The following is a 13,187-nucleotide window of genomic DNA, read 5'->3' on the forward strand; positions in this document are numbered from 1 at the left end:
CGTCACACTACAGAACATTTTCATATTCAATCTTTGATTTAAAAAATATATATACATCTATTTATATAATCATAAAGTACACAAGTCAATTTCATTTTAAAAATGTAGTTATTAAATTTCAGCATTTAACTCCGTTATTTCTTTAATTTGACTACAGAAAGTTATCTACAACCATCCATCCACAGTAAACTGAAGGTATGTACATCAATTGTGTTAATTATCTTGCTAGGCCAGTAAGCAGCAACAACAACAACAACAAAAAAAAAAAAGGGTTTGTTTGTGTTAAGGTCTTAATACTATGGCTTGCAATGAACCATCCTACTGGACACTGAGAAGAAAAGCAAAGGAGAAGGTGGATCAACAACTGCAGACAATACAAGCAACAACTTGGGGGAATGAGTCAGGTTGCATGCATAGTGACTTGAGTTTTCAAAATGATGAAGACACATTTATGGACTGTCTCTCTCATATTGATGAGACTGAAGCTGTCAATATGGCAAGTGATCTTGATGAGAGTGAATCAGACACAGAGTCAGGATCTGAAAGCGATCCAACAACTTCCCTAGAAGACGATTTGGCAACCTGGGCTACTGAACACAAAATCACTCATGTGGCATTGAATTCTTTACTTAGCATACTACGTCAACATAGTTTAAATCTGCCAAAAGACTCAAGGACATTGCTAGGAACTGTGCGTTTGAACCCTGAAATACAAGAGAAGGCTGGTGGCCAGTATTATAATTTCGGAGTGCTGAATTCAATCACAGAGGTGCTACATCAGAGCGTCGACATTCTGAGCAACATTCACACATTGGAGCTTCAGGTCAACATCGACGGTTTGCCTCTCTTCAAGAGTTCAGCAACACAGTTCTGGCCCATTCTAGGAACACTGCAAAACATGAGACAAGAGGAGCCAGTGACAGTAGGTTTATTTTGCGGCACATATAAACCTACCTCACTAAGTGAATACCTTGAAGACTTCATCGCTGAAGTAAATGAATTGGCTAACGGATTTGAATTTGAAGGAGTGCGGTTAACTTTACAGCTCGCTTCGATGGTCTGTGACACACCTGCTCGTGCATTCCTGAAAAAGGTTAAAGGTCACACAGGCTATCATGGATGCGAAAAATGCACAGAGGATGGAGTGTACCTGGAAAACAGGATGACCTTTCCAAGAAACGACATGCCTCTAAGAACCAATGAGAGCTTCAGAAACAAGACCGATTCTGATCACCATCATGGCATCTCACCCCTTGAAGAAACTTCCCTGGATATGGTCTCTGGTTTCTCCCTCGATTACATGCACCTTGTGTGTCTCGGAATCATGAGAAGACTTCTCCACTTGTGGCTGAAGATGGGTCCTCTCACTTGTAGGCTGTCGGGATTTAAAATAAGCACACTGACAGAAAGGCTAGTGAATGCTCAGAGAAATGTGCCCATGGAGTTTGCACGGAAACCAAGGGCACTGAGGGAACTTGACAGGTGGAAGGCAACAGAGTTCAGGCAGTTTTTACTGTATACCGGACCCGTCATGATGAAAGATCTCCTCAGCACAGAGGTGTACAAAAACTTCTTGCTGCTTTTTGTGGGAATCTCCATCTTGTGCAACAACAGTTTGATTGAAGATTACTGTGATTATGCCAATGACATACTGGTTCTCTTTGTCACTCACTTTGGTCAACTGTATGGTCCACAATTCCTATCCTACAATGCACACTCCCTTGTACATCTTGCAGATGATGTAAAAAAACATGGCGTCCTAGACAACTTCAGTGCTTTCAAGTACGAGAATCACCTGAACAAGCTCAAAAGACTTCTGAGGAAACCAACATGCCCTTTGAGTCAAATAATAAAAAGATTCTCAGAGATGCAAAGAAGCTGCAAAAAAACCAGAAGCAAAACCAGGCCACATCTGCTCAAAAAACAGCACAAGACTGGTCCTCTACCTGCATCCTTCCATGAGGCAACACAATATAAAGAGTTAAGGACAAGCCCTTACACTCTTAAACTGGACCAGGCAAACAGTCACGTTTCCATCGGCGGCCAAGTTGCTAAACTGCAAAATATAATTTAATTCAGGGATGAAATTTATGTAGCTTACAGTACCTTCAACCACCAGGAATCCTTTTTTGACTATCCCTTACCATCCTCTACACTCAGCATTTATTTAGTGGATGACCTCTCAATAACCGTCAATTTCTGCAAGTTGGAGGAAATAGAAAACAAAAATGTTCTTGTCCCACATCAGCGTCATTTTGTTTCAATTCCTCTTTTACATACAGATTAATTCTTTATCAGCACGTTTTGTTACATAGTTCCATATGCATTTGAAGTACATAGTTAAACATTGAATCCGAGTTAATAAACAATATGGGTTTCAGATTTACAGCTTTATATATAAAAAAAAACAAAAAAAACAAAAAACAATGTACCTAATAGTGGAGTTTGAGGGAGAAGGAACAACTGGACCAGTTGCCAAATCCTGGTACGCAGATGGCTACTCCTGGTGGCCACCATATAAAGACCTTGACAGGCTGTTGAAGAGTGTGAGAACCATGGAGGCACCACAGCCAGAGAAAGGCTGGACCCGACATAAAACAAGAATCCTGCATGAGTCAGGTAAGAGTAAATTACACATGATCTCACCCAGCATATCTGTATTTATTTTTTTATTTATTATTTTTATTTATATAATTTATCTATACTGTAAAACATGATCTGGCATATAGCTTTAATCAACAAAACTGAAAACTTACCAGTATTTAATTTTTCAGCATCTTTTCACAATGTAGCCAACAACTGGAAGAAGGCCAGCTACACATCTGACATAAATTCAGAATCTGAAATTGCTGGAAAAAGGATTCCCAAGTAAGTCCTCACAAAAAACTAAAGAAAATGAACATGAAAATACCATAATTTACCTTCATGTTTGAACTATATTTAAAATTGTTCAACTGAAATGTTAAAGTTATCGAATAGCAGCTGTTACAGGTTTTAAAGATGCAAGTTGAACCAGAAATGAAAAAGGTGTCATTAAAGGGTTAGTTCACCCAAAAATGAAAATTCTGTCATTAATTACTCACCCTCATGTCGTTGGACACCCGTAAGACCTCCGTTCATATTCAGAACACAAATGAAGATATTTTAGTTGAAAGCTGATGGCTGAGAAAGGCTTCACACAGGCCTCCATTGGCATTCAGTACATTGACACTTCCAAGATCCATGAAAGGCACTTAAAACGTCGTTACAAAGTCTATCTCACCACAGTGGCTCTACAATAATCATACAATGCGACGACAATAGTTTTTGTGCGCAAAAAAAAATCAAAATAACACCTTTATCCAACTTGTTCTTGTCTTCCGTGTGCGCCTCCACGACGCATGCGCGAGAATATGACGTAGCGCCGGTGTTCGGGAATCGATGAAATACACACTTAAGCTCCATTTTGAGCACTACGCCGAGACCTAAAGCACGATCAATGTAGAATCCAACAGCTTAGACACGCGCGTCTTCCTCTGCTCGTAAACAAATCGCTTCTGGGTCATATGTCCGAACGCCGGATCTGCGTCATATTCTCGCGCATGCGTCGTGGAGGCATACACGGAAGTCGAGAACAAGTTGTTAAAGATATTTCTGAGAGCTCTCTGACCCCTCCATTAGACGGCAACACAACTTCAACCCTATATGGGCCTTGAGATGGTAAAGAAGTTGTTAAAATAGTCCAGTTGACTACAGTGGTTCAACCACAATTTTATGAAGCGCCGAGAATATTTTTTGTGCATAAAAAAAATGATTTTCTGTTTTAGACATACAACGCACACTTTATGCAATCTATTGGATTCTACATTCATTATGCTTTAGGTCTTGGTGTAGTGTTTAAAATAGTGCTAAAATGTGAATTGCCTGGATGCACCAACTGTGACAAACCAGTGGGTGTACATTAGTGCTGGACGGTATACCGGTTCATACCGAATACCGGTATTCATTTTTTTTATGATATGTATTTTGATGATAACGCAATACCGGTATATGTCGCTTAAATTTAAAACCTATATCAAGCAATTTAAAAAAAAAAACGTACAAAAGGAAATTCAGAATCACAAAATTACTTGCAAAGCAAATTAATTTTTTCAAATTGAACAAAGTATTAGTAAACTTGCACTTCCTCATAGCTCAATCCCACCAGGATTAATATACAAACACACTACCGGTCAAAAGTTTGAGAACGGTAAGATTTTGTTATGTTTTTACAGAAGTCTCTTCTGCTCACCAATGCTGCATTTATGTTATTAAAAATACAAAAAAGCTGTAATATTGTGACAGTTCTGTTGTGAACTGTTCTCTATGTGAATATATAGTAAAGTGTAATTTATTCCTGTGATCAAAGCTGAATTTATCATTACTCTTTAGTGTCACATGACACTTCACTAATCATTCTCATATGAGGATCTTATCTTATAATCTTGTTTGAGTTTTAACTTAAATATACAGATACAAACAATGCTTTAAGTTTAGGTAGGCTACTGTTTGTTTTTCCCCGTTGTTGTTGTTTGATTAATATTAATGACACCGGCTCGGGGTATAGGCTAGCCTATATTGGGTTGCTTTCACTTTAAGACCTACAGTAATGCGCCTAGATCCGGTACACTCGTGTGAGCGCTGACAGGCGGTAAACCAGTGCACGGAATCCGCTGCCAGTCTGACATCTGTCTGTGTGTCAGTAGCGAATGAATTCGGGGTTTACATCGCTTTTTAAACTCTTTTTTTAGTGCAATTGGGCATATCATACTAGGGATGAAACGATTACCGGTTTCACGATAAACCACGATAAAATTTAGTGACGGTTAGTAATATCGTATAAAATTTAATTATCATTAAAACCGCGCGTGATTATCACGATTTTAAAACTCGCTGTAAATCTTGTCCAGTCAGCGTCAGTCTGGCGCGGCGCACCACTGTTTTCTGAATGAGAATAAATGGCAGAAGGCAGTGACAGCGCCGCGAGATTTTTCAGATTTCTAAAAGGACCAAATCTGAGGCGTTGTCATATTTTGGCTTTTACAAAAGTCCTGAGGGAAACTTAATCGAAGATGGTCACCCTGTCTGCAGAACATGCCAGAAGAAAGTCGCTGTAATAGAGGGAACACTTCAAAACTACGAACGCAAGGCAAGTGGACTTTGACCTCAATACCAAAACTACGTCTGGGAAATAATAACGTGAAGCGAACAAACAAGTTCAGACAAGACTAGGGTGACATTTAAGGGATAATAATCAGGGTTTGACATTAACAACCGCCATTTGCGGGTGTAACATTATTTCGGCTGCACACTAGCCACTCTGGCTGTTGAACTTATTATGGTCTTCTCAAAAGCCGTCCGTTATAATTGCGTTGCGCATTATAACCACTCACACGTGTTTATATTGAGTTTATGAATGCAATGTCTCATAATCAGAGGCGTTCAGATTATCCAGAATTTTGTTCAGAGCGCGCGCCGCTCTCACTGAAATCTGCACTCGAAGCAGAGATAAACGTGCGATGTACGCAAGAGATTCATTCATCATACAGTGGTTGACCGTTTCTGTTCTATTTCAGCAGCGAAAATAGTTTTAAAAAACACAGCAGAGCTACAGCGCATCTGATATGACTGTCATAAAGTTGGTGAATTTAGGGACCGTCTCTAAAGTTACACACAGCATTGGTAACGTTATACGCGTTTCTGAATTCAATAGCATTTGAAGAGAATGACAGTCATAAAACTGACTGTAAAGTGTTCATCTAGGTGTCGGGTATGATGCACACATTTTGATATTTAATTAAATAAACTGTCAAATCATTTGAAAATATGGATATGCATTATTTCTCTAGGATACTGTTTGGGCTCTTACACAAAACATGGTAGATTTAAATGCATCATTGCTGAACACTAATGAGAATATTACTTGAGAATATATTTACAGAGATAATACTAGAGATTATATTTACGAGAAATTATTATTATTTATGCGTTGCTATTGACGACGGCCATTATAAGGAAGGAAATCCCACAGAATCTTGCTTAAAAAAGTGCATAGAGCTGCTTTAGTTTGTTTGTTGATTTTCAAATATAAAACTTGAACAAAACCGTGATAATATTGATAACCGTGATAATTTGGGTCACTCTAATCGTGATGTTAAATTTCCATACCGTTTCATCCCTATTGTGCAGCATTTTTTGCCACACTTTTTCCTTCCCACAGACTTCCCACTGAGGTGCCTTAATACAGCACTCTGGGAACAGCCTATTTGTTCAGAAATTTCTTTCTGTGTCTTACCCTCTTGCTTGAGGGTGTCAATGATGGCCTTCTGGACAGCAGTCAGGTCGGCAGTCTTACCCATGATTGCGGCTTTGAGTAATGAACCAGGCTGGGAGTTTTTAAAAGCCTCAGGAATCTTTTGCAGGTGTAATTTTGATTCAGATGATTAGGTTAATAGCTCGTTTAGAGAACCTTTTCATGATATGCTAATTTTTTTAGATAGGAATTTTGGGTTTTCATGAGCTGTATGCCAAAATCATCAGTATTAAAACAATAAAAGACCTGAAATATTTCAATTGGTGTGCAATGAATCTAAAATATATGAAAGTTTAATTTTTATCATTACATTATGGAAAATAATGAACTTTATCACCATATGCAAATTTTTTGAGAAGGACCTGTATATATGTATATGTATATATATATGTATATATATATATATATATATATATATATATAAATATATATAAATAACTTTTTGCCTTGTGTGCTACAAAAAAATGCTGTAATTTTAGTATTTTTTTCTTGTTTCTAGTATAAATATACCTAAATATTCTTAAATCAAGATGCATTTACTAGATAAGTTAAATGACATTAGATATTTTTTCTTATTTTCTGGAAAATAAAATGAAATTGAAGTGAGTTTTTGGTTAAAAGAAGCAAATATATCTGCCAATGGGTAAGAATTATAATTTTTCTGTTTGGTTTCTTATAAGATAATTTTTCTAATACATTGGCAGATAATTTAGTTTGTTACAAGCAAAAACTTAATTCATTTAAAATTTTCCCCCCAGGAATCAAGAAAAAATATGTAATTTTCCTTAGTAAAAGCATCTTGATTTAAGAATTTTTAGATATTTGGACTGGAAAAAAGACAAACATACCAAGTAAGAAAAGTAGCACTTGTTAAATTTAAATAAGAACAGAGTTCTAACTCACTAATAATATTTAAATTTCACCCATTAAAACTTTTGGTTGATGAAAGTTTTACAGATATTGTTAAATATCTATAAATTTACATCTCAAGCTACTCTACTGTCAGCTCAAGCTTTTGTCAAATCTGTCATGTTTCCAAGAAACAAAACAAATAAACAAAATAAATATATATAATAGAAAAAGGACCGGCCCCCGGGTATGTCCACAACATCGAATCTGGCCCCCTTTTAAAAAAGTTTGGACACCCCTGTGTTACATGAACAAATATGTTATAAAAGCTCTATGCTTATTAGCAGACCTCCCTCCAATAGCACAGGGTACCAGGATACTCCGTTACCTGGGTTACCATCAGATAACCATTGTTTTACAGCCTAAAAGAATGTGGCCACATGGCAAAGACAAAAAGCCTGTAAAACACGCTTTTGCCTCAAGTGATAAACAAACCGTCTATAAATGAACATACACCGCAGGACATTGTGTGTACACACATAACTGTCTTGTATGTTATTTAGTTTATGCATGTCTTATGAACAACTTACTATTTCATGTTACCTCATATATGTCATGTCTCCAATCAAATTAATTCTCGCTTCACGACTTACACCTTCACATAGGTCACGTCGTCGTAGGAGGCAATGTGTGTTTGTTACATTAACTAGAGTATAAATGGGCACAGACCCACTGATTTCATGCTTGAACAAAAGAGCCATTAAATCTCCAGAAGAATTTCCCGCTGGCCAAGTCTACCTCAGGAGGGGGTGACTACTCCCATACCTTAAAAAGAGTGATCTCAGATTCTCTTTTTCTCCTTCTCTTCTTCCTGGCTGAAACAACACATCTCAGCCAGCAGGCCCAGCTCACAGCTTGTGCAACTTCCTCAACCTCGATGTCAAAGCAACCATGCAAGTTCACCGTCATTCCTTCGCTCATCACAGAAGGAGTCGATCGCAACTGCAAAACCATCGGACGGAACCATCATCAAGACTTTCTCCTGTGACCGTATATCTGGACGCCTTCCCGGGCGAATGCAAGTAATGTACTAAGAAATACAAGTCGCTGTGTAGTTAGTAACGCATTGCTTGCACCAGGCTAATGTTGACAAGAGAGGAAAGTACATTTTTCTGAGGTATTAAACTTTTTATTTCATAACAAGTTATGAACATAATGTTGGAATAATGACACAGACATTGCCTGGCTACAGCATCTCATCTTGACAGCGTTTGTCCTAGGCTTCAACTGCGCCTGACAGAAGAATTACATTTTTTAAATACATTTTTTTTTATTTAACACCACCTCCGTACCTCAATTCACTCCGATAAGTATATGCTCCCGCTCATTAGCTATGGCCACTGAGTGACGCCCTTGGTTTCATGACAAATTTATTTTGTTCCTCTTTTAATAAAAAGTTAATAATGAACCCTTGCTATGCACACTAGCGATGTGTGGATCAGCTCTAATGTCACCCGAATCCACTGCTAAAATCTTCCACACCTATGATTTTCTCTGATTAAGGTATCCGCACCCGATCATCACATTATTAGAACTATTCAAATTCTCAAATTTGCCAAAAAGTATTGGGCCACTCCTCCAAATTACTGAGTTCAGGGGCCTCATTTATAAAACTTTGCGTAGGATTTGCGTCAGGAGTGGCGTACGGATGAAACATAGGACGTGCGTACGCACAGAAATATTTGGATTAATAAAACCGTGCGCACGCACATCCTACGCAGTTTTCCCTTAATAAATCACAATCAATTCTAAATGTAGCGCAGCTTTTGCGGCTTCATGTCACGCCTATAGTTGCCCATAAATAATCTGTGAAACGCCCACAAGTTAATATTCATCGATTGCGGAATCATGGCAAACACAGAGAGGAAATTAAAAAAAACGTAACTTCACTTAACCTTGGCAAGGTGGAACAGAGGAGAAAAATGTTGTTTTGGAGGGCACAGTGTGGGCATTACTAATGCCAAAAAGGCACTTGAGTGGCAAAAGATTGCAGATGCCGTAAATGCTGTAGCCTCACAACCTCGGACCGTGGCCAAAATAAAAAAGAAATGGTCGGACATCAAAGTCGAGGCAAATAAGCGTCTAACGCTCCATCGCCAGAGTGTGTCCTCGTTTGCCAGCAAGTCTTCTTGCTGTGTGAAGATGCGTTCACTCTGAATCCTTCCATTTGCCACATCTTCTAAGAGCGCAAGATCAGCCATCGTGCGTCATTACGCATTGGGATAGGGCATTTTATTTCCATCCATTTAATTGCATCTGACAAGCTACAGATGTCGTATAATCTACGTGGAAATGGGAAATAGTTCAGTGCAAATGTAATGTCTTGCAGCTTTCTGAATGGTTGAGACATACGTCATACGTTATTTTATCAAAAATAGAACAAAAGGCATATGCATGAATACCATGATTCCGTAGCTGATGAAGAAATTTTACTATGAAAACAACTTTCAATTAATACATCTATCTATCTATCTATCTATCTATCTATCTATCTATCTATCTATCTATCTGTCTGTCTGTCTGTCTGTCTGTCTGTCTGTCTGTCTGTCTGTCTGTCTGTCTGTCTGTCTGTCTGTCTGTCTGTCTTTCTAATTGCATCTATATCTGCTCCGCCAGACGGACACATTGATGAGAATATCAGTTTTGTACATTAGCTATTTCGTTCTGTTTACCATATTATTTATGAGGATGAATTGCATAATATGCCAATATTATTGCAGAACATATATCACTTTTCTTTTTGCAAATATGTGTTAATATGCATTGTGTTTGTTTTGCACTGCAGATCGATCAAACGGGTGTTCGTGTAGGCTGCTCATTGTAAGACTTACTTTGTGAAGTCTTTATGTTATATTTAAGAGGCAGTATTGCCATTTCTTTTGCACAACGGTCTACAGTTTCACACACTTTCACGTGTTTCTTCATCTGCCGACGGTGTCGCCATTTCTCATTTCACCTGTTTTTGTGCGTCCGTCTGGGTCAGAGCTTGCGTGAAGGACCGCACATTTTAAGTTTCCTTTTTATAAATACCAATTATTGCGTAGAGAGCGGCGCACGCCTTCTTTCGTTCATAAATGAGGCCCCAGGTCTTCAATTTTCATAACTGGTATTGGGTCCGAAACTGTTATCCCTAACACACTGTGTCCGACTGATTGCAATTCATCATATCTATGTATAATCTTTTTATAACGTTTTTTTATTTTTATTTCAACTTGTTTTTATCTTTGGTTATTGTTATTTGCTTTCTTAAACATGGTATTTTTATTAAGTCGTGATTATCAATATTTTAATAACTTTTCTATGTAAAGCATTAGGGCTGGACGGTATATCGAGTTTTTACAATATACATGGATACATTTTTTAGAGACAATATGGAATGAGGCAATACCGTTTATATCGATATACAGTAGATTGATACGAACGCATCTGAAAAATTGCGGAATACGCAGAATGAGCTGATGCAGGTAAAGTGCATAATACAATTTGCCCTTAACAAGACACATGCTTTATATTAAGGGCTTCAAAATAACTGGATATAATTATAGTTGACCCGTATAGTTTAAAGCAGCTTGCCCTGTCAGGCGCTTTGAGAGATACTTGTGCTGACAGACAGATAAATAGCCTATTTGTTCTGTTTAATGCGTTTGAAATGTGGTGCTTTCCTCAGTGCATGACTTACATTTCACAGGTATATTCTCCATCAGTAAATGTTAGAAAGTCATGCAAATATGTCCATTTTATGTCAGGAGAGGACGCGCCTTCTGCAAGTGAATCTCTGCTAAAATTCCGTGAACGAGCGCACTGTATGCATGCGCCCCAAACAGACGGAGCACAATAGAATAGGAATGCAAAAATACTGACTAAAGTATACATATTTCTAAAATATTTGTTGTTGGACAATAAATGTGCCATATGTGGAATTTTAAACCTAAAAGTAAGTATATTTTTATGAAAGTGACCATTAAAATGTGGTAATAGGCTATATAAATATAGGCTAATATGCTTGTTTTTATTTTCATTTTTAGTTTAATGAATTTAAAAACAAAATTATTAATTGTAAACCTCCAATTTGCACATAATATATCCTACATTACATTCACTGTATTGGTTTATAGATTTCAATATCAACATTGTTTTTAGGACATCACTGGGCAGGATGTAAAAAGTATATATATATAAAAAAAATTTATACTGATTTTTTTGCATCCAAATAGGAAAACTTAGAAAATACCAGAATGTATACCGTGTATCGCCATTCAACCAAAAAATACAGATATTATTTTTTGATTATGTCGCCCAGTCCTATAAAGCATTTTGATTTACCATTGTGTATGAAATGTGATATATAAATAAACATGCCTTGCATATTTAACTTTACCACCATAGCCTACTAAAGTGCTGACTGTACTTTTGACTGAATGGTTTGCTTTATTTCTTATTGGAGAGCTTCCTATACCTTTTACTTATACTTTTATAATGGCCATTATTGATTATTAAAACTGACGTTTAACAAAAAAGAGAGTTGGGTTTGTCATATTTCATTTTATTACAGTGAAGATAATCAGAGTACATATTCACATATTGCCTGAACCAAATATTTATAGGTTGAATGTTATATTTCATTTTGTTTTAAAGGTCCCGTTCTTCGTGTCTTTTTGAAGCTTTGATTGTGTTTACAGTGTGCAATATAACATGTGTTCATGTTTCGCGTGTAAAAAAAAACACAGTATTTTTCACACAATTTACTCATCTGTATACCGCTGTTTTCACTGTCCTAAAAACGGGCTGATGAGTTCCTTGTTCTATGAAGTCCCTCCTTCAGAAATACGCAACGAGTTCTGATTGTGCCAGCGGTTCCTGTGTTGTGATTCGACAGCAGCTTAGCACAAGTTCTACGGAAAGGTCACGCCTCTTAACGGGAGAATGATCTCTATAGAGTCCCTGGGAAAGCCAAACAAAGGTGATTTGACTCCGGGATGAAAATAACAGCGTCTCGACGACATGGCGACAAACACACTCAAGCTACAGTTCCTTTTCTCCACGTGACCGTCCTCTTCTCCACGTGGGACAGCAACAAGACAACGCCCCCTTTTTCACGTATTCTTGTGGGCGGAGGTTAGTCTGTTCTACTGACGTAATTACTGCAGGAAGTACCAGGATGTAGTCCAAGCCAGCCGTTCGCTGTAGGCTTTGAAAGGGAACTTCTGTTAAATAAAATATCTCGCTTGGCATTGAACTTTGAGCTTTATAATTTTCCAGATATTATTTATGCTCTAACAGCAACATTACAGACTAACTAAAGTTTGAACAATGGGATCACGAAGAACGGGATCTTTAAATATGCATGCAGTGAAGATAATCAAAGTACGCTTTTCCTGGATCTTTTCCCCTCTGGCTCTCAGCGAAGGCGGTCGCATTCTCTCTTCTCTCCCTCTTGTCTCCCTCCTCCCTCCTCCCCTGCTTGCTTCTCTCGTCTCGTCTAGTCTACTGTCTTAAACTTGAGAGACTCTCCACGCACTGCTCTCGAACTAAAAATTATGGATTTGATCAACTGGTCTCTCAACGCAATTGACACCATCTTCTCGACGAGAAGCTTGGGTTCGGGGGAACCTGACTGCCCTGCCGGAACGTTTGCTGCTGGCTACATGATGGACGCGTGGGAGAGGTGGCATGTTGTGTGTCTGGCGGCTCTTTCCATAGAGGACATTGAAGACATCTACCTATTCGGAATCATGGTAACAGGGTTTCTGCTGATTGGATCAGGCATTGCCCTGGTATATCGAGGAATTCAGGAAGCGGTGACAGCTATTCAAAGCTCCACAAGGCTGCCCGTCATGATTGATGCAGTGGGCAGAGCGGTCATCTCTCAAACTGGGACTATTAACCGCAATATGGATAACATCATGAAGGTGCAACGCAATATGGATATCATCATGGAAAAGCTCAC

The 13,187-nt window shown here is 38.1% G+C and overlaps 1 long non-coding RNA gene across 1 annotated transcript; it reads right to left on the reverse strand.

Moving 5' to 3' along the window:
- Positions 1 to 2,081: 2,081 nt before the first annotated feature.
- LOC307131242 lies at positions 2,082 to 3,071 on the reverse strand. Its single transcript, XR_013817137.1, has 3 exons — positions 2,757 to 3,071; positions 2,433 to 2,606; positions 2,082 to 2,199 (listed from the first exon to the last, which is right to left on the reverse strand). It is a non-coding gene; the product is annotated as an uncharacterized lncRNA (long non-coding RNA).
- Positions 3,072 to 13,187: the final 10,116 nt, after the last annotated feature.

Source organism: Gobio gobio (genome assembly GCF_949357685.1).
Source record: "Gobio gobio genome assembly, chromosome: 1".
NCBI lineage: Eukaryota > Metazoa > Chordata > Actinopteri > Cypriniformes > Gobionidae > Gobio > Gobio gobio.